This window comes from Silurus meridionalis, chromosome 6 (genome assembly GCF_014805685.1).
Source record: "Silurus meridionalis isolate SWU-2019-XX chromosome 6, ASM1480568v1, whole genome shotgun sequence".
NCBI classification, from domain to species: domain Eukaryota; kingdom Metazoa; phylum Chordata; class Actinopteri; order Siluriformes; family Siluridae; genus Silurus; species Silurus meridionalis.
In genome coordinates this window covers 23,435,315-23,455,314 of record NC_060889.1, presented here as the reverse complement: position 1 = coordinate 23,455,314, position 20,000 = coordinate 23,435,315, and the positions used below count along the sequence as shown (strand labels likewise).

Here is a 20,000-nt window from a genome sequence, read left to right as displayed (position 1 = left end):
ATAGTGTATGTATATGACTGTATAATATAGTTCAGTAGGAAATGATTCACTTGGTAGTCTGCGGTTAGAAGACATGAATCCAGGTGGAATGTTTGTTTTTTTTCCTTATATTCCAATCTTGACATTATTTTTTTTACGGTTTATTCATTTCTTGTTACATGCAGTAGTTTTGCAGAAACGAGCTCCTGTTGTTTGATAGAAAAACTCATCAATGCTCCTCAACGTCTCAAGTTTAATAAGGTCAGATTTTTTTTTTCTGCCGGGGTTCTTCAACAATTGAAACTCTTTAAATTCCATCAATCCTTCAATAAATGTCCAACAAACATCTTAGAGAAAAACATCACCATATTAGCAATTACCTTTCCTTGATAAAATATATCTGTTGCTCTAGAATGAGCGAAAAGCACTTTTACTTGTCACATGTACATTACTGCATAGTGAAATTCTTTCTACACATGTCCCGGAGATGTTTCGGATGCTGGGGTCAGAGTTCAGGGTCCTAACTACTGTGCTAGCACTAGTTAGTAGTGGTAGATCCATGAAATTACTGAGCAACACGAGCATGGATGTGGACTGTAATTAATATATACAGTCTACTACAGTGGCTCAGGACCACAGGCTGCATTGAATCGCTTATCAATGCACACACCTCAACAATGATGGAACTGTGATGGACATTCGGTGTTCCCTTTTGAGTCTGGTTCCTCTTAAGGTTTCTTCCTCATGCCTTCTCAGGGAGTTTTTCCATGCTCGCTCATTAGGGATAAACCTACAGATATAAGGTGGAAACATGTATATAAAAACTACGTTATTAAACTTAATAGATCAACAGGCAACCGATTTAATCGCTTCTGACCAATCCACAGCGCTGTGTGAAAGGATCTCTGCAGGACAAGCGACCGGATCCGTAGTCATTTTGGTGCTGACGGATCCTTTGACTAATATGGTTGTGGGCGGAGTTAAAAAAGGAAAAAAAAGCCTAGTTCTGATTGATCGTATTTGCAGCTGCCTTGGATTTGTGTGCTTAAGAGTATAAACATTAGCCAGTGTGTTTTGATTGACTGTGTGTACGTGTGGGGGAGTGTGTGAGTGTGTGTTATGGAACATATCAGGCAGCTCGACAGATTGCTGCCTCTGCAGGAGCAGAAACAGGAGTAAGGACTAACCGAGGCAGACCTGCACACACTCAACACCTCGCACACTCACTTTTTTCAAATCACCCCAGGCCCCTCTGAAAACACAAACCGAGACGGCTTCCTCAGGTGTGTGTGTGTGTGTGTGTGTGTGTGAGCGAGACCTGCATGCTGGCAGCTAACACCTCTCCAGCTGAGATGCAGGAGGACGTGTCGTCATGGCGACAGCCCAGAGTTCTAACGTTTGTACATAAAAGCTGCTCAGCGCCGAAACGCCAGACAAAGCGCTTTAACTGCTCGATCAGGGGACGGGTTACTTTGCAGAGTACCGGATGTGTGTGTGTGTTTGTGTGTGTCTGTGTGTGTGTGGTGGTGTGCACTTTTTAATTTGATTGTTGAACTTGATGCCAATCGATGTAATGTAAATGATTGACGTGCGACGACCTGAAGGCGAAATCACTGAAACGCCGGAAAAAAATTCCCAGAATTTCCCAAATTCACGAAATTTACTTGAATCCAGCATTTTACAAGTCGCCCCATGATACATTTCTCCAAGCACATCAAATCCAGATGGGGAAAAGTAAAGAATTATATGCAAAGACTGATATGTATAAAAATGATATGAAATGTTTGGTCTACAGTGTAATATACCATATTTTCCGGGCTATAAGCTGCTACCTTTTTTCCACGCTTTAAACCCCACTTTTTAAACAATGAAGCGTCTAATTGATTGATTTTTCCTGCGTTTTTCCCGGTTTCACAAGCTTCACGCCAAAACACTGAGCCCCATAACATTAGACCAATGAAATTGCAGAACGGGTTTAAGGTGAACCAATGAAACACTTTATATTAAATCGCACTTCCACTGAATCGGGCTGCACCACATCATAAATATGGATGAGGTTCCTCTGCCGTTTGACCTGCCGCTCACTCGGACTGGCAACAGGAAATGCGAATCATTCTTCATGCTGAAAACAACCGGGCATGAAAAAACACACTTCACCTGTGTTCTGAGCTGCACGGCATCAAGGATTTACATTTACAGTGACTCAATTATTAGTTTACACAGCAAATCGAATCCAGACGCAGAAAAGTAAATTATTCTATGCCGTTTGGTTTGTATTATATATATATATATATATATATATATATATATATACATACACACACACTGATTATGCATTATGACATCATAACATTATAAGCGGTGAAGTGAATTACACTGATCGTCTATTCATCATGGCACCTGTTAGTGGGTGGGATTTATTTATTCGGCAGCAAGTGAACATTTTGTCCTCAAAGTTGACGTGTTAAAAGGAGGAAAAATGGGCAAGCGTAAAGATTTGAGAGTTTGACGAGGGCCAAATTGTGACGTCTAGACGACTGGGTCAGAGCGTCTCCAAAACTGCAGCTCTTGTGGGATGTTCCTGGTCTGCAGTGGTCAGTACCTATTGAAAGTGCTCCAAGGAAGGAATAGTGGTGAACCGGCTACTGGGTCACGGGCGGCCGAGGCTCATTGATGCACGTGTGGAGCGAAGGCTGAATCTGATCTAACAGTCTAAAGCAGTAAATGTAGTAAACTGTTGTGCGACAGGAATGTTGTGTATATTGTATAAATCAATGTGATGTTGCGTTATGCCAAGTGACCGACCGAGATGGTCTCGCACTACACGCCGACATCCGTGGTCACGTGACAGTCCGGATCACGTGATGGTGCGCACGTGCAACACACACTGTTGGTGGTTATTCCACTTCTCTTTCACTTCAGCTTCACTTCAGGAGTTCAGAACAGACAAAATCTCAGCTCTGATTGGTCAAACGGGGGCTGATTAATTTTTTCTTCATTCATTAATTTAAACACACACACACACACACACACACCACATGGTCTTCATGATAGAATGATGGAACAGTCACATGCACAGATGTAACACACTCTCATGTGCGTATGTGAGTGGGAGTTGACATTACTAATGTGTGTGTGTGTGTGTGTGTGTGTGTGTGTGATGGTGCATTCTTGAACAGCACGCACTCACACACACACGCAAACACGTACGCACGCGTTCGGAGATGAAGGAGAACAGGAAGTGGATTCTCTCTCCCTCAGGAAACATGAGTGGCATGCGTGGGAGAGAGAGCAAGAGACCACAGCGTATCCGGGGAAACCGGAGCGAGCAGGAGAGAGGGATGAGGAGACGGGACGGGGAGAGAAAGAGAAGGAGAGAAAGATCCAATGAGGGAGGTGACAGGCTCGATGAATTTGGATAGAGGGAGAACGGGCTGTTGAAAGTAGAAGGAGAGAATGATGGTCTTTTTTTTGTGTGCTGTCTGGAAATGAAAAGTCTTTCAATGACTGCTTTTTATCAGACAAAGACATAAAGCCCCACCACCACCACCACCACACACACAGACACACACACACACACACACACACACACACACACACAGAGTGAGATAGAGAAGAAAAGACAAGAAATATGGAAATCTGTCCGTCTGAAAAATGGCTCAATTAGTGCCAGGATGAGTGTAATTAGGAAACATTCATAAATGTCATTTAACACACACACACACACACACACACACACACACAAAGACATGATTTGAAAATATGAAATTGCCCATTTATACTAACGTGAGCAATAAAAAAACCCACACACACTCTCCTTTTCACAGTGCAATGCCAAAGACCGTATTGTTCTCACAGTATGTCGCACCAAATCACCAAATCTTTGTTTTCCAGCCACACACACACACACACACACACACACACACACACACACACACACACACGTGCACTGAGGCGAGCTCCCTGCCATCTGCCTGGCTGTGAATGTCACCTTGAGTCTATTGTGCTGTTTCCCTCGTTCACTCCATATCACACACACACACACACTACACGGACAGAAGTTTGTGGACACCTGAGCACCCATTCCACATATCATTTTTCTGGGAAGACGTTCTACTAGATTTGTAGAGATTTCATTCATCTACAGGAATGTTAATAGACTCAGGTACTGATTGGAAATATCAAAAGCACCTGAGTGTGTGATGAGGAGTAAATGTCCTTCCTACAGTCTTAACAGTTTGGGGAAGAAACCATATATGGGGGGAAATTCGAGTGGCCCAATACTTTTGGGACACTCAAACTTTCCACCCATATATGGTTTCTTACCCAAACTGACACCCCTATATAGAGTGACTTACAACTAAGCAGGTGAGGTTTGGGGGCCTTGCTCAAGGGCCCAGCTTGATAGTGCAGGGATTTGAACTCAAGATCTTCAGATCAGAAATCCAATGTCTTTTCCCCTGAGCTACTATTTAGTACATTCATCCATCCATCTATCCAAAATAGTAGCTCAGGGGTTAGGACATTGGATGTCTATCTAAAGTGTCATTGTGGCGTCTGTAAGGTCCTCAGTAGTTCGTCTGGCTGCTTTGTAACTAAGTGTCGTGAGCACTAAGTCCATCACCGTTCAGGTTGCTAGGGGACTTCAGTTCAGTGTTTTTTTCCCTCTTCGTGTCACTTCCTTTAACAGCTCGACGCCAGGATCGCGTTCCACCTCGCTTGCAAGTCGCTTCGGATAAAAGCCTTTTCAAAGCGTATAAATGTCATTAGTGACTCGGCTTTCTGATATATTTGTATTCCACACTGTTCCATCTACAAAGCTCAGGGTTTCATCTTTCCATGTCGGCTTTGAAGCTCAGTATTTTGCCTGAACATCGGCAGAAATCGACGGAATCTTTTTCTTGAGTCTGTTCAAGTATATTCGAGTGCCAAGCTAACAGGCGGGTTTTCCAGAATGTTCCACAGGTTTACAGTGACGTGTGAGGAGAATCTTTTATATTCTTAATCCACAATCAAGTAAACATCAGACTAATCACTAATACTGCTGATTTTATATCATTGAAACTCAGTAGAAAGTGAATAAACAATAAGGAATCGAGCACTAAAGGGCATGCAGGAAATATATTTATATATCAATCTATTAGATATAATCAGAGGTGGGAAGTAATGAAGTACAAATAATTTGTTACTGTACTTAAGTAGATTTTTCTGGGAGCAGTACTCTACTCCACTATTTATTTTTCTGACAACTTTCTACTTTTTACATTTTTACACAAATATCTGTATTTCTCCTTCTTACATTTTCATAACACTCATTTAGTTTAAATTTATTTGGTGAAATGTACATATTTTTTTTTTCTTTCCTTTGCGTGCCGTTTTCAGACCATCAAACTGTTTGTCATTGCTCAGCTCTTTAAATCTACCACTGGTGTATCATTTCCTGGCTCTCACACACCACAGATGTAGACTAGTTTATAAAGATAACAATAAGCAGGCAGAAGACAAGAAGTCCGGGGTTAATGTGGATGAGACAGAGGGAGTCAGTGACGTAAATATGACTGAGAACAGAGACATTCTTGATCACCTGATCATCTTTTCTCTGCTTGTGTTCTATATGGTGGACGTTCAGCCTGAATACATTTATTCATATTTTTTTTTCCTTATAATGCTGAAACTAACATAAATTACTGTCTTTTTTGATCGTCCTGATAAGAGCAATACATAATTGGAACCTGTAAAGGGTCTACTTATATTTGTATACAATCATAATAACAACAAAATGCTGTGCTTTTGTAGAGTAATGAACAGACAGGGGGCGCTCTCTGCCATCTCGGTCATCTCTCTTAACAGACACACAAATAAAACAACCTAAATCTCAGTGAATACTCGCCTCACAGACATAATAAATAAATATATATGTATATATAAAGTCTACTTTTACACATTCGATTCTCATCGAATACAAATATTCTCTGATTATGTAATCTGTATTAAAGTTATGAGGTGCAGTTTCTCCGGTGTCACCTCATTAACCTGAAGGTAGTAGTAACGGCTAGTACATGTCAGAGCTCATAATTCTTTACTTTCACTTGAGTAAAAAACAAGTGTAGGCAGTACTTCATCTTTTACCTGATTATTTTTGTCTGTTCATTTTTTATATGTATAATGCTTTTAACATTGTCAAAAAAGCAGCTTCACGGAAATGAATAGGTTATAAAATATTAATTTAACATAAAATACACATTTTTGTAACAGCCTCAGGATTTATTTTTCTTTTTTGTTTTCCCCACGGTATTTAATTTTTATTGCAGTGGTTCTTAAACATTTTTATGCTTGACATCTCGTATTTCTATTAGCCATCGCTAGTTTTTAATATTGTATTGTATTTAATATTAGAAAGAAGTAAAGCATACCCCCTTATATAATATGAGGAAAAGGCTTTATATTCTTATATTCTGTATTCTTTAAATCATCAATCAGTTACACACTATTAATGCTGCTGATATTATTACATTTAAACTTGAGGGACAAATCGTTTAATAGTTGAAAGTGAATTAATAATAAGCAATAGAGCAATTAAGGGCATGTCATCGGAAAGGCAGTTATAGGAAATTCATCGGTAATCAGTTGATTATTATCTTTTTAAAAAGTTTCAGGTTTTTTTTTTATTGCATTTTTTTATTATATTAAAAATGAATTTTATATATAATAAGATTTTTCTAACCCTACGTATTTATTTTTCCCAGTTTTCTTATACCACAGGATTCAGTCTTCATTGAAATGTTTTTTGTTTGATTGTTTGTTTAAGCTTAACAATTTGGTAATTTTTTATCCATTTTTAGTTGCATGTAATATTATGGAGGCTGCGTACAACCAGTGCAGAAAACCCCACATGTGACCATGCTGTTATTCAGCAATAATAATTGTTATCTATTGTAAATAGGTCAATTCTGCACTTGTGGTTAGATGCTAACTGCATTTCATTGGCTCTGTACATGTACATTGAAACAATGACAATACATTTGAATCTAATCTAATCTAATCTAATGCAATAGGAAATCGATTATTTTGGTGGGCCTTTTGCCAACAGCTAGACTTGTTCACGTATTATCAAACTGCACATAACTCATGAGTTTATAGTTAGATTTAGTGTCCTGAAGCGTTCAAGCGAACTTTATTCCTGTTCTCACTGACTGTGTTAAACGGTCGCTCCTCACCAGCTCTATCTCTCAAACACACACACTCGCACACACACACACACACACAGAGAAACTGTTACAGGAAAATGGAGGAAACGATACAACGAAGCCTCCGTCCATGAATGTTAAATAAAGGTCTCAAAAATAATCAGTTGCAGGAATTGGTTTATTAAATACAACCCTCTGTGTGTGCTATTACTATGGAAACATTAGTTAATATCTACGTATAAAAAGTGACACACAGCTGCTGACCAGTCAGATTTGAGTGCTCGTTTACGCCATGCTGTGGCCTGTTTCCTGTTAGGAGTTTACAGAAGTCTTCACCATACCTACAGTGAGCATTCAATACCACCTTCTGACCAATCAGAAGCAAGCAGGTTTAAATATATAAATATCGGAATATTTACAGATAGGGTTGCCAAATTCCAGGAATTTTCCAGGAAACTTTCCATGAGGATACTTTCCATGGGAATAAACTGGGAATTAACATAATTGCAGGATAGCTAATAACAGGAAACTTAAATTTAATAAAATGTTGATGATAATCTTGTTTAAAACAACCAGGTTTAATGTAATTTATGCAAATTTCTACCTTCACATTCATCAATCACATGCACACATGCTTACAGCAGGGCTACTGAGGCCACGCCCACTACATACACTGTGCATTCCTCCATAAAATACACATTTATGCAATTTTTACAATCCTGCACACAAAATAATGTAAAAATAATGTCCACCTTGGCGATTTAAATACGCCCTTTTATAAAATCTTTCTTTGCATTCATGTCAGCGTATATATCATATATATGTTTGCATATGATACAGTTTATATAATTGTACCAAAATTTCTGATTAATTCCCATAAATTCCTGGTAAGTTTCCAACTTATTGTATTATATTATTTCTCATGAAATTTACCGAAAATGTCATCCTTTTTGCACCCCTATTTACAGAGTTTGTACAATTTTAAGTAGCGCCCGTGTACGTAAATGTGATAACAGAGGGGAAAAAGAGACTCGAAACTTGATTTACTGTTGTTTGATTCGAACAGTATTATGAATTGTATAATTAAATACGTTTCAGCTCGTGTGCGATGCAGCAGCAATACAAAGTTGATCCAGAAAGCATTTTAATGTGTTATGGATTTATTTTCTTTAGCTAAACAGAAAAGGAAACAACAGTATTGTACACATTTTGTGTTTCCTTCTGTTTTAAATGCACGTAAAGGCTTAGCGAGGCCAATTAACTGGCGCAATCTCCTCATCAGCTGGAGTGAATGGGGAAAAATCGTCAGCCTCCTACAGGACGAGGAAGTGGCAGGATGAGTGACGGGTTAATCAGACGCCTAATCCTCCATAACACCGCACTCCATTTTTTTCTTCTTCTTCCAATGCGATTATCATTCGAAGACCCCGGGATGTAAAGAAGTGCCGCCTTAGGACAATTGTTTTTGAAAGGCTTTATTGTTTTGTTTTATTGAACGTTTGTCAGTGTTTATTCTATTATCTAGTGTTTATTCTATTATTATTATTTTCTCAGTCTTCCCTTTGATCTAGTCTAAAAATTTAAATCTTTGCTCTTATTGGCCAGAAGAGAGTACCAGGGAAGAAGTTAGTGCTTAAATTGAGAGTACGTCACTGCTAACAGGCCGGTGAAGTGAACTGTTCCTCCTGAGCTCTGTTTTATTCCTGTTTTTAAGACCCCCATGTATTACTTATCTTCACCGTTTCCTCTTGGGGAATCTCTGTTGCCATCTTGAGGCTTGACACATGACTTTATCAGCTCAAGTGACATTTATTGGATGAGATTTAGGCCTGAGGGATCGAGTCAGCCTACACTACAGAAGCAGCTCTCTGGTGTGATGCGTTGTTATTTTTTCCGAACCTTGCTTCAAGCGTACTAATTTAGAAATGTGAAATGGAATCGGCCCTGTAGAGTTCGAGTGGTTGGTGTGTCTGTAGCTGCTGTTTTCAGAAGGCAGAAAGTCAGGACTGTTGATTACGCTGACTGGACAGAATGAGGTCATGAGGAGCTCTTTACTGGAAAGCAGAAGGATTTCTATTGTTCTTGGTGCCGAGGGTACACGTGTTCCTGTTGGAAAAGGCTCTTCACTTGTGCTAAGTGGCCACTCGTGACGTTGGAGATGCGCATTTTGGGTCGTGGCAGGATGTGAGCGAGGGCGTGTCCTTATTGGTAATGAAACCGGGCCAAGTGCTTCCGGAATCAGCCATGGCCCCCTTTTACTCTTACTGACACACAAACACACAGGAGACTAGTTGGTCTAGTTGTTACTGAAAATGGACCTATTCTGGATTACACTGACCAATTCTACACTGTCTTATATTATAGTGATCCACACTATACACACACTCTACCACAGTACATTATACTCCCCTTTACTACACTGTGCCCCACTATCCCATCTAGAGGTCGACCGGTAGCGATAGCTAGGCTAACCGATTAATCAACAAATTTCCATTTTTTTAAATGGATACTGAATGAAATAAAAACAACACTTAATGTGAACTAGTACTGAACTTTATTACACAATTAAAGGTAATTTTATTGCTTGAGTCTTTGTAAAGACATTTGAAGATTTCAAGCGTGTCTGTATTGATTTATGTGAAATGTTAAAGCCTTAAGGTAAGATTCCATTCGTAACATTTACCGAACTTAAATGCTTTAGAAGAATTGTTTATAGTTTTTGTTGATTATAACATTTACTAATACATTTTTAAACATTTTTAAATAAAATTTAGTTTATGATTCACCTCTAGAGGCCGTTCTCGTACTGTACAATGACAGCAGAAATTCTCAGCCGCTCCAGAAACAGACGCAACCCGGAAAAACTATCTTTATGTATTTTTGGTTCCAGCAATCAACTAAATAATCGCATTCTATAATGCATTTTACACTTCTATATTGCATTATACACTTTTATACTATATTCTACCATGTCCCATGCTAGACTGTTCCATAATTATACTACATTACCCAATCCTGTGCTACACTATATGATAAAAAACTATCCCATACTTTTCCTAAACTACCCTATACAATTCCACACCACCTTATATGTTCATATACTATTCCACACTACGCTATTCATATTCTTAATATGAATCTTTATCCTTACACCGTTCTTGAAGGAAATTCGAGAGGATTTTTTCCCCCTGAGCAGAGACGGGCCAGTAAATAATGCAGCACCACCAGCACACAGGTTCGTATCGAATCGATTTGCGACAGCGCAGGGAACGGATTCCATTCGCTCACTGTGCACCTAGAACTGAGTCATCCTCAGAAGGGCTGTGGTCGCTCCTGCTCGCATTGTAATGAGAGATCCGTGTGTGTGTGTGTGTGTGTGTGTGTGTGTGTGTGTGGTTATGCTTCAATGATCAGCTGTGAGCCGAGCGACGTGGGGTGAATAGTAAGAGATGGCGAAATTGGCGAAGCAATAGGAACGATCACAATGTAGCCGATAAGAACACGTGTATATACACAGACACAGACACACACCCACCCACCCACCCACACACACACACACACACACACATATATATATATATATATATATATATATATATATATATATATATATATATATATTTATATTTATATATATATATATATATATATGAGGTAAATGTTTGAGCAGACAGCATTCTGTCTGAGAATCTGCAAGCATGTACGCATACCAATAAAGCTCGTCTTACTTCGTGTGTGTGTGTGTGTGTGTGTGTAATTATAGGTCATAGTCGACTGATCCATTCTGTCTGGCTGCTTCACTTTGTCTGAGTGTGTGAGTGTGTGTGTGTGAGCTGCATCTTAATCTCACACATTCACTCACACACACACACACACACACACAATTACGCACACACATACACACACAATCTGCTTATACTCCCGTCAGGTGTCTTTGAGTAAATTGAGATGAACAGCTTTGACATCCAGTGTGTGTGTGTGTGTGTGTGTGTGTGTGTGTGTGTGTGTGTGTGTGTGTGTGTGTGTGTGTGTGTGTGTGTGTGTGTTGCTGCATGTCTGGTAACTTCAAGGTGTTCTTTAAGGACCCAGACGTTTAAGATAAACAACTGCTAATAGCAGTAAACCAAAGAAAACAAACAAACCTGATTTATGACTGTAAATGTTGTCACTTTTGCTTGTAGATCCACGCCGGTTGTTATGGCAACAACACTGGTGTGCGAATGCTGTGTAAGTCCAGACGGCCGGCGTTTGTTTGTTTGTCTCTCTGAAGAATCGAGAAACGACCTTCTTTCTCATTTAATGTCAAACCAAGTCACATATAAGGAAATCCAAGTTGTAATAAATTCTTCCAAGTAACATGCTAGTCATTTATAATACCCTATACGGACAAAAGTGGACACTTGTGTATATGATTTGTAAAAAGATTTTTACATCTCATTCCACATGTAGTTTTTATTGGCTTCATTAATATCATCCACTCTTCAAGATGCTCCACTAGATTTTGGAGTGTGCTTGTGGAGATTTAATTCAGCTACAAGGTTGTTAGTAACGTCATTCTTATTCTATGTGTACTAATTCACCCAAAGGTGTTCAATAGATTTTAGAGCTCTATAGAAGGCCTTTCAAGATGTTTCCCAGCTTCCAACCCATGGAAAGCACATGTTCATGGAGGACCTTGTCATGCCAGGAAGAGCTTTGGGTCTCCTATTTGAAGTGAAGGGAAAATTTCATGCTACAGATACGTATTAAGCTCATCTTGCTGGAGAAGTCGGGTTTCCCAATACTTTTGGCAGTTTTTGTATGTGTATGTATAGTGTGCAGTACACTTTAAGACTACAATATGGTGAACAATACAAACACTTGATATTAATTTGTGATATTTTGGTAAACCTTTGTTGTAAAAAGACAACATGAATGTCTGAGCCTGTGATGTGTGAGTACTGAGCACATCTTTGTGTTGAGATTTGTGCGAATCAGTGTTGCCGCAGACGCCGTTAGCTGCAGTGTTGATGAGACGTCATGAGCTGAACTCAGGGATCGAGGAGTTCTGAGTGAATACTTTGGTTTCTTTCTCATTTCCGAATAAAGCAAAGCGATTTAGCCGTTCGCAGTGTAATTCCCTGCACAGCTGACGGGTTTAATAACGCAGCTGGCACCAGGAAAGCGTTCCAGTATGGCGTCTGCCAGAAGAGAGCTCCTTGGCATGGATTCTGTACCTCAGAGGGTATTGTTCTTCTCCACGTTCTGAGATTTAATGATAAGATGAGATGAGATGCTGAATAGGTGATCCAGATCTGACCAGTGTCAGCTTTAGGACATTGTTTCCGTTGGTTGGTTGGTTGACATCTCTGAAGGGGCTGGAGCTATCACATATAGAGCAGGAGGGGCGTGGCTCCTCTTCTCATCTCTCTTCCTATCTCTTTTAACTTTCTATCGCTTTATCTTTCTAATCTCTTTCCCTTTATTTCTTTCGTTTTCTTTCTTTCTTACTTTTGCTGGCTCATGCTCACTTACTCTGCTTATTTCTCTCTGGCTTCATATCTCAGTTTTACCGCTGTGAGATTCTTCTGCTGATATACATCCAGATAAATAGTACTATGCTAGAGGGATGAGGTGCAGTGTGTGTGTGTGTGTGTGTGTGTGTGTGTGTGTGTGTGTGTGTGTGTGTGTGTTGGAATGAATTGGAGAGAAGAAGAATGAAGATAGAGTGAATGAGGATGCTGTGAGGACGTGTGCATGGAGAGAGGGAAGATTAAGGAGCGGGTGCTAATGTTTAACACTGCAGAGTTGATGCAGTTACTGTGTCGATTAATCAATGAGTGTGTGTGTGTGTGTGTGTGTGTGTGTGTGTGTGTGTGTGCACGCGCCGCATGTGCATTGTGCTACATGTACTCTGTAAATGACGTGCTTGCATTAATAGTGCTGCTTTATCTTTTCCAGCACATTGAGTCTCAGCACGTCTGCTGATATTGTGACTTTCTCAAGGTCACTGAAAAGCTCCTGTGTAGTGCTGTGTGTGTGTGTGTGTGTGTGTGTGTGTGTGAGAGAGAGAGTAAATATAGCTTTAAATATTAAGCACGTGTGTGTGTGTGTGTGTGTGTGTGTGTGTGTGTGTGTGTGTGTGTGTGTGTAGAATAAGTAAATCACGTGTTAATAACCTGTACATTAGGAACAGTTGGTGCAAAAATACCAATCACACACATGAAAGGAACATCAGCACCATCACACACTCAGTCTGACACACTGCAGCTGTTAAATCTATCCTCTCTCTCTTTCTCACACACACATACACACACACACACACACACTCTCACACTTGTTATTATTACAATACATATTCCTCTAGTAAACAATATGAATTGTCCAGACAGACAGACAGATGGTCAGATAGATATTGACAAAAAGATGGACATAGACAGACAGATAGAGACAGATAGATACACTGACAGAGATGGACAATAAGACAGAAAGACAGACGGAAAAAACGACAGGTACAGATAAACAAACAGACAGGAATGGATAGACTGACCAAAAAAGATAAAAAGACCAATAGAGACGGATAGGCAGACAGACAGATACAATGACTGAGATGGGTAGAGAGAAGAGAGAGATGGATAGGCAGATACACAGACAGAGATGGGTAGACAGAAGGACAGACAGACAGACAGACAGACAGACAGTATAAGTTTCCTCAACACGCTACCTGTCACTCTCTGTTATTCCTGAGTTCCTGCTGAACTGTACCTCAGTGTCATCAGTATTAACAGCTGTAATTGTATCTGCTACACTGCATTTACGCAGTTCACTAGTCTGTTACCTGAACACACTAATTCACCAGAACACCTCTGTTATCAGTGCTTTGAGTCGAGCACTAGTGTGTGTTTATTATCTTTAAAGCTGACCAGGAGAGCATCAGTATAGTTCAGTTTTAGTGAGGACTTGATTTATTCCAGGAAGTGAATCAGACTCACACTGAGTTTCTGGTTGGGAACGAGGTTTGTTCTCCAGATGTGAGCTGTTACACTGATTTGAAATCACTGTTTGAGAAGATGAACAGACGGTGAAAATGCGCACTGAATACGAGTCACACAGCGATTAGAACGACTCATGTTTATCATGAATATAGATTTATATTTGTATTCGTATGAAAGATGTGTTGATTTGTTGATTCACTTCGTTTCCTGCACCGGGAACAAATAACTAAAAGGATCAATTTCCCAAATAAAAAATTTAATAAAATGAAAAGCTAGGCTTGTTGCTGTATTATTTATTTATTTATTTATTTATTTACTGGTATATTTTTAGTACAGGAAGTGAAACGTGCATAAACACGCGCATGTCGTCTATATTTGGACACGACGCAGATTATACTGTTTCTGGGAAAGAACGTAGGAGTACATGCTAATGAATATCTGCTCTGTCCACTCCTGGGATGCGATTCTGAGTGACTGATTAGTGTGTGTGTGTGTGTGTGTGTTTGTGTGTGTGTGAGAGAGAGAGAGAGTGGTATGAGGTTTGTGTGCGGGGAGCCTGAAATGCGTTTAAAGCCCATTTACGCTGCTCAGGATCGAGCTGCGAATTGATTTATCGACGAAGCGATCCTCAATCTCACCACCACGCTCGGGTCCCTCGCTCTTCAGAGCTGTGCTCGAGAAAAGGCGTTTCTTCTGGAACAGTGGCTCCAGATTCACTCCTCCCCACAGATCACAAATCAGGGATACGTTTATAACATGGTGCCTGAGGCCGGACGTCCGGGTTCTGACTGGATGTGGAGTAATGGCTTTATAAGCGGCTAATGAATACGTGATATAATCCACTGTGTCAGAGTCACAAGCGTGCTCTGTGTGTGTGTGTGTGTGTGTGTGTGTGTGTGTGTGTGTGTGTGTGTGTGTGTGTGTGTGTGTGTGTGTTAGATGAATTGCCAGCCTTAATAGCACCGCTTTGTCTTTTCCACTCAGCTGCTTCTCTAGAACTCGGTCCTGCCTGTGTCTCTGCTGAAAGCTGAATTATCCTCTGCCTGACTTGGCGCTCGAACCCTTGCTTACAATCAGTAGGACACCATGTGAAGCTCTTCTGAGAAAGGTTGCAAAATTCCAGGAATTTTCAAGTCTAGACGTTTTTCATGGAAGTTAATGGGAATAAACTTGAAATTTACAAAATTACAAAACAGTGAACATAACTGTAGTTGGAAAAACCCCAGATTAATCATTTTAGCAGAATTTCTACACACAGCACACATACTGCAGGACTACTGAGGCCACTCCCCCTTCATACACTGTGCTGTTGTGCAACAAAATTCTACTAACAATTAAACCAAAATGTCTTTTTTTAAATCTGTATTAGTTTGTTGACCAAACAGAATGTACAGTTTATATAAATGTACCTAATTTTCTAATAAATTCTCATAAATTCCTGGTAAGTTTTAAAATTTCCCAAATTCCCCAGATGAAGTTTCCATGTAAAGTTTCTGGAATTTTACCAGAGATTCAACACATCTTTTGCAACCCTGCTCCTGAGACACACATCCTGCCCCGTCCTACCGTCCCTCCACGCTGCCTTATGGGTTATGAATCAAAAGCCATTTGGGGAAAAGGTCACCGCGTCTAACAGTCGCTACGTCGCACCACGATCCGATTTAGCATCGTCCTGTACCTGAGAAATGAACCTTCTGAAAGGAAAAAGAGATTCACTCCTGACAGGAATGTTTTAATCAGTATGAGGTTCTTGATTTATATTAGCATCCCTCATTAGTAGAGGTGGAACAGTACCTCCGTACAGCTCACGACTCACGTTTTGACACGTGAACCACACATTTTTTCACACATTTTTTAAAACTTGATGGTCAAACTTAATTTTTAACGATCGCAGAGTAAAACAGTTTTTTTTTTTTCCTCTGCAGACGTTGCTATTAAAGTAATTCCGTAACTACACAAAGCAGACGTGATCACGTGAACGGGACATGTAAAGTGGACTAGCGGAAGAACTTAAAAAGGGGAAGCATTTCCTTGCTGTAACTCTTATTGTAATAAATGAAATACACAATATATTTGGCCCCGCCCCCCAATTTTTTTTTTTTTGCTGATCCGAAAAATGATTTAAAAAAACGCAGTGTGATATGAAGTGTGTGTTTTGTGATCATCGTAGCGAAAACGTAGTGTAACTTCATCATACAGCGAGCAGCATTGCATTCTGACTTGTGCCGCATTGGATTTCTCATTAAGTTGCTCGAGTGAGAATTTTTTATCCTTTTTTTCACAAAAGCTAAAAAAAAACAATGGACAGATTTCCATTAGATTTGATTGATCATCTTCTGTGGCAGCAAACAATCAGGAAAAAAACATTAGCAACCCACCAAACCAGCACCAGTTTACTTCAGTCATTAATTGTTAATATCCATCAGGAGGAGCAGCTAAAAATAAAAGGCTTTGGCACGCAGACTATAGTAATCCTCCGATTATTAGCGCTGAGCTCTTAACCCCCAGCGTCACCCCCGAGCTCTGAAGGTACCGAGGTCATGCCGTGGTATATTAGAAAAAATGAGGCGTTCAGATGTTCAGGAAATTAGCTGAACACGTATCGCTAGCTTCAGTCATCAGACTGAACGTGTGGAGGGTAAAGAGAACCCTGTAACGTTCTCATCACAGTGAAGCTGCTCATTACACCTCACACCAATACCTGAGAGAACCTGCTGATACCTGCTCAGGATGAGGAGGATGAGGAGAAAGGAGGAGGATGATGAGAATGAAGGTGAAGAGGATGATTAGAATGATGAGGAGGAGGATGGAAATTAAGATGATCGGAATGAAGATAATGAGGATGATGAGGAGAAGGAGAATGATGAGGAGGAGGAAGATATGAATGAGGAGGATTATGGGAATAAAGATGATGAGAATGAAGATGATGAAGAGGATGATAGGGATGAGGATGATGATGGGAATGAAGAGGATGAGGATGATAGGGAGGATGAGGATGAGGATGGTGCTGATAATGAGAATAAGGAAGAAGATGAAGGTGATTGTGGTGGAGGTAATGATGCAGCTGTATCTCCTTTAAGCTGAAACTCAACTAATGTACACATTAGCTATTGTTGGATATTCGAGTGTCACAGTTACACTGTAAACACACTCACATCTTCCTACACACACACACACGCGTGTGTGTGTGTGTGTGTGTGTGTGTGTGTGTGTGTGTGTGTGTGTGTGTGTAATTGATCTGTGGTGTTTCTCTCCACCTGACCTGATTGAACAGAACTATTTCAAGAGCCATTTCAGGGCCCCAGTAGACTGTGAATAATTCAGCATGGTGACCTTCTCTTTCTGACCAAAAAGCCTTTCTCTCTCTCTCTCTCTCTCTCTCTCTCTCTCTCTCTCTCTCTCTCTCTCTCTCACACACACACACACACACACACACACTATATACACAGCAATGAGCAATTTACTGCTGTCCAGAGCCACAGTAGTGTGTTCAGTGAATATTGTTTGAATACACACACTGGCCACTTTAATAGGAACACAGTGTTCAAACAGTTAGTGTGTGTGTGTGTGTGTGTGTGTGTGTGTGTGTGTGTGTGTGTGTGTGTGTGTGTGTGTTAGATGAATTGCCAGCCTTAATAGCACCGCTTTGTCTTTTCCACTCAGCTGCTTCTCTAGAACTCGGTCCTGCCTGTGTCTCTGCTGAAAGCTGAATTATCCTCTGCCTGACTTGGCGCTCGAACCCTTGCTTACAATCAGTAGGACACCATGTGAAGCTCTTCTGAGAAAGGTTGCAAAATTCCAGGAATTTTCAAGTCTAGACGTTTTTCATGGAAGTTAATGGGAATAAACTTGAAATTTACAAAATTACAAAACAGTGAACATAACTGTAGTTGGAAAAACCCCAGATTAATCATTTTAGCAGAATTTCTACACACAGCACACATACTGCAGGACTACTGAGGCCACTCCCCCTTCATACACTGTGCTGTTGTGCAACAAAATTCTACTAACAATTAAACCAAAATGTCTTTTTTTAAATCTGTATTAGTTTGTTGACCAAACAGAATGTACAGTTTATATAAATGTACCTAATTTTCTAATAAATTCTCATAAATTCCTGGTAAGTTTTAAAATTTCCCAAATTCCCCAGATGAAGTTTCCATGTAAAGTTTCTGGAATTTTACCAGAGATTCAACACATCTTTTGCAACCCTGCTCCTGAGACACACATCCTGCCCCGTCCTACCGTCCCTCCTACGCTGCCTTATGGGTTATGAATCAAAAAGCCATTTGGGGGAAAAGGTCACCGCGTCTAACAGTCGCTTACGTCGCACCACGATCCGATTTAGCATCGTCCTGTACCTGAGAAATGAACCTTCTGAAAGGAAAAAGAGATTCACTCTGACAGGAATGTTTTAATCAGTATGAGGTTCTTGATTTATATTAGCATCCCTCATTAGTAGAGGTGGAACAGTACCTCCGTACAGCTCACGACTCACGTTTTGACACGTGAACCACAGATTTTTTCACACATTTTTTAAAACTTGATGGTCAAACTTAATTTTTAACGATCGCAGAGTAAAACAGTTTTTTTTTTTTCCTCTGCAGACGTTGCTATTAAAGTAATTCCGTAACTACAGAAAGCAGACGTGATCACGTGAACGGGACATGTAAAGTGGACTAGCGGAAGAACTTAAAAAGGGGAAGCATTTCCTTGCTGTAACTCTTATTGTAATAAATGAAATACACAATATATTTGGCCCCGCCCCCCAATTTTTTTTTTTTTGCTGATCCGAAAAATGATTTAAAAAAACGCTGTGTGATATGAAGTGTGTGTTTTTTGATCATCGTAGCGAAAACGTAGTGTAACTTCATCATACAGCGAGCAGCATTGCATTCTGACTTGTGCCGCATTGGATTTCTCATTAAGTTGCTCGAGTGAGAATTTTTTATCCTTTTTTTCACAAAAGCTAAAAAAAAACAATGGACAGATTTCCATTAGATTTGATTGATCATCTTCTGTGGCAGCAAACAATCAGGAAAAAAACATTAGCAACCCACCAAACCAGCACCAGTTTACTTCAGTCATTAATTGTTAATATCCATCAGGGAGGAGCAGCTAAAAATAAAAGGCTTTGGTACGCAGACTATAGTAATCCCTCCGATTATTAGCGCTGAGCTCTTAACCCCCAGCGTCACCCCCGAGCTCTGAAGGTACCGAGGTCATGCCGTGGTATATTAGAAAAAATGAGGCGTTCAGATGTTCAGGAAATTAGCTGAACACGTATCGCTAGCTTCAGTCATCAGACTGAACGTGTGGAGGGTAAAGAGAACCCTGTAACGTTCTCATCACAGTGAAGCTGCTCATTACACCTCACACCAATACCTGAGAGAACCTGCTGATACCTGCTCAGGATGAGGAGGATGAGGAGAAAGGAGGAGGATGATGAGAATGAAGGTGAAGAGGATGATTAGAATGATGAGGAGGAGGATGGAAATTAAGATGATCGGAATGAAGATAATGAGGATGATGAGGAGAAGGAGAATGATGAGGAGGAGGAAGATATGAATGAGGAGGATTATGGGAATAAAGATGATGAGAATGAAGATGATGAAGAGGATGATAGGGATGAGGATGATGATGGGAATGAAGATGATGAGGATGATAGGGAGGATGAGGATGAGGATGGTGCTGATAATGAGAATAAGGAAGAAGATGAAGGTGATTGTGGTGGAGGTAATGATGCAGCTGTATCTCCTTTGTTGAAACTCAACTAATGTACACATTAGCTATTGTTGGATATTCGAGTGTCACAGTTACACTGTAAACACACTCACATCTTCCTACACACACACACACA

The 20,000-nt window shown here is 40.2% G+C and overlaps 1 protein-coding gene across 1 annotated transcript in view; it reads left to right on the top strand.

Annotated features, from left to right (window-relative positions):
* Positions 1–20,000, top strand: part of LOC124386905 (phosphofurin acidic cluster sorting protein 1-like) — a 59,969-nt gene that overhangs the window by 16,596 nt on the left and 23,373 nt on the right. The gene's annotated exons all lie outside the window — the stretch shown is intronic.